Genomic DNA, 456 nt, shown 5'->3' on the forward strand with positions numbered 1-456 from the left:
CAGGTACAAAACCCTCGAGTCGAGCCGACGCACCGTCAAAATTCTTTTGTAGATATTTCCAAACCTTTTTCCGGACAAAGAACAAAGTCTGTGCGTGCGTTGGGGTTTGGATTTTGTTTTTTTCTTGGGGGGGATTTGGGGGGTTTGGTTTTTTTTTTTCTTTTTCTTTTTCTTTTTTTTTTTCCTGCCCTGGCTTTGCCTCCCCCTCGCAGGAGCCGGGGCCGCGGCTTTTCGCCACCTTTGTCCTTGCGCGGAGGGGCCCCAGCCGAGCGGGATGAATCGCTCCTCTCTCTTTCTCCGGGATATTTTGCACATATTTCACCCCGGGGAGAAAAACTGACGCGAGGTCAAAGGTTCCATCGAAGGCAAAGCGCCGGCGTCACGCCAAGAAGTGCTTCCAAAGGGATCTCCGAGGACGAGCTGCATCTCTGGGGGGGACGTAAAATATTCCGAAGC

This window comes from Pterocles gutturalis, unplaced genomic scaffold, assembly GCF_000699245.1.
Source record: "Pterocles gutturalis isolate BGI_N339 unplaced genomic scaffold, ASM69924v1 scaffold2488, whole genome shotgun sequence".
NCBI lineage: Eukaryota > Metazoa > Chordata > Aves > Pterocliformes > Pteroclidae > Pterocles > Pterocles gutturalis.